The sequence below is a fragment of the Cnephaeus nilssonii genome (assembly GCF_951640355.1).
Source record: "Cnephaeus nilssonii genome assembly, chromosome: X".
In the NCBI taxonomy this organism is placed as follows: Eukaryota; Metazoa; Chordata; class Mammalia; order Chiroptera; family Vespertilionidae; genus Cnephaeus; species Cnephaeus nilssonii.
In genome coordinates this window covers 61,714,844-61,717,310 of record NC_137071.1, presented here as the reverse complement: position 1 = coordinate 61,717,310, position 2,467 = coordinate 61,714,844, and the positions used below count along the sequence as shown (strand labels likewise).

The 2,467-nt window shown below is 45.5% G+C and overlaps 1 pseudogene across 1 annotated transcript; it reads right to left on the bottom strand.

Annotated features, from left to right (window-relative positions):
• Window positions 1-359: 359 nt before the first annotated feature.
• Window positions 360-807, bottom strand: LOC307096362 (ubiquitin-conjugating enzyme E2 L3-like; annotated as a pseudogene). Its single transcript has one exon. The product of its transcript is annotated as a ubiquitin-conjugating enzyme E2 L3-like (transcript).
• Between the last annotated feature and the right edge of the window lie 1,660 nt (window positions 808-2,467).

Below are 2,467 nucleotides of genomic sequence, written 5' to 3'. Positions count from 1 at the left end.
CCTTGTGGCATCAATTTGCATATTCCCTCCTTATTGGCTGTGTGCACTGCCATCTTTGTCATGGAGTTATGGTCAATTTGCATATTCTGTCTTTATTAGATAGGATTAGATTGAAGCAGTGATTTTTAAAGCAAAGAAAGCAGAATAAGAACATCTTAAATTGTTCATCCTTTCTTTACAGTTTGTCTAAGACCACTTTTGATTCAGAAAACTGTGGAAAGTTTCCACAGTAATTGCCACAAGGGAACTTCCAGGTGGTGGCACATGTCAATTTTTCACAAATCCCTGCTTTGAGGGGTGTCTGAATACACTACTCCAGGTCTCCTCTCACATTTACTGAAATCAACCCTGGCAGATTTTCAGTCCACAGGTCGCTTTTCCGCATATTTCTTTATAAACACTTCAGCGTTCTTACAGGACTTTTTACGGTCCTTAGAATATTCTTCAGCTAGGTCAGCCGCAAGGGAGACCTCAGGATAGGAGTTGTAAATCAGTGCTATGAGGGACTGGATTACTTGGTCAGTTTTGGTTGCTGTCTTCCAGTTTTCAGCACTAATTACTGGCAAAAAGACCTGTCCCTTTTCATGGATGTTGGGGTGATATATCATTGTTTTAAATATGATCTTCAGTGGTTTGAATGCATACTCTGCTGGAAAGCTGATTTTGATTCTGAAGGTCCCTTATCATATGGAGGGTTATAAGGAACTATAAGCCCTTGCCAAGTCAGTAAATTAGCTTCATCAACCTGGATGTATGGAAGTTTTTCATTGCATATTTGTGGATTTCTTCAAGCTCCTTCAGCATCCTGCTGGCCACAATCTTGGATCTGGTGGTGCTCCTTTCCATTTCTGAGTATTCTTGATTTATGTAGACTGTTTTTTTGTCCTTAAGCCAATTAAATAGAACTCTTCACAAATTAACTCAGCAATACCATCCAAAGGCAGAAAAATATTACACATATGTAGTATATGTACATAGTCATATAATCAAGACAGATGCAGAAATGTTATAGGTTTTCTTTTAGAATTTTATCCATGACACATGTATGAAAAGACAAAACCCATTCATTTATAAAACAGCAGTTGATCCTAATTGTATTTCTGGCTGAGAGAGAGAGACAAATCGATGTGAGAGGGAAACATAGATCTGTTGACTCTCCCAAATGCCCCAACTAGGGATTGAATGCACAACCAGGTATGTGCCCTAACCAGGAATTGATCCCACCAGGTTTCAGTGTACCTGACAATAACACACCAACCAGGGCAGATATCTCAAACTTTTTATTAATATTTATTTAATTTTTTTCATCCCCTCCTTAATTGCAAATGTATAAAAGGTAATGTTCATTCTTGCCTGGCCCATTTGGCTCAGTGTTGGACCATTCACTAAGAGTTTGTATGTTCAATTCCTGGTCAGGGCACATGCCCAGGTTGTGGGCTCAATCCCCAGCGGGGGGTGCTGGAGGCAGCTGATAGATTTTGATGTTTCTCTTTCATTGATGTTTCTATCTCCCTCTCCCTTCTTCTCTCTCTAATATACATACTAGAGGCCTGGTGCAAGAAATTCGTGAATGCAGGTGTGTGTTCCTCAGCCCAGCCGGCACCCTCTCCAATCTGGGACCCCTTGAGGGATGTCTAGTAGGATCAGGCCTAAACAGGCAGTTGGACATCCCTCTCACAATCCAGGACTGGTGGCTCCCAACTGCTCGCCTGCCTACCTTCCTGACTGCCCCTAACTGCTTCTGCCTGCCAGCCTGATAACCCCCTAACCAGTCCCATGCCAGCCTGATTGATGCCTAACTGCTCCCCTGCCAGCCTGTTTGCCTGTAACTGCCCTCCCCTGCAGGCTTGATTGCGCCCAACTGCCCTCCCTTGCAGGCCTGGTCCCTCCCAACTGCCCTCCCCTGCTGACCATCTTGTGGCAGCCATCTTGTGTCCACATGGGGGCAGCCATCTTGTGTGTTGGAGTGACAGTCAATTTGCATATTACTCTTTATTAGATAGGATAGAGGCCTGGTGTAGGGGTGGGGGCCATCTGGTTTTCCCTGAAGGGTGTCCCAGATCAGGGTGTGGGTTCCCTTGGGGCATGCGGTGGCCTGGGTGAGGGGCCTGTGTGAGGGGCCTGTGGTGTTTTGCAGGCCAGCCACGCCCCCCAGCAATCCAAGAGGAGGCCCTGGTATCTGGGATTTATTTATCTTCTATAATTGAAACTTTGTAGCCTTGAGTGGAGGCCTTGGCTGGCCAGGGTGTGTGGAAAGGTTGGCTTCCTCCATCGCCGGGGAAACCCAAGCCTCCTGTTCACTCTGTGGCCGCAGCCATCTTGGTTGGGTTAATTTGCATACTCACTCCTGATTGGCTGGTGGGTATGGCTTGTGAGTGTAATGGAGTGATGGTTAATTTGCATATTGCTCTTTTATTAGATAGGGGGGGTAGAGAGAGAGAGAGAGAGTGAGAGAGCACACACCAGG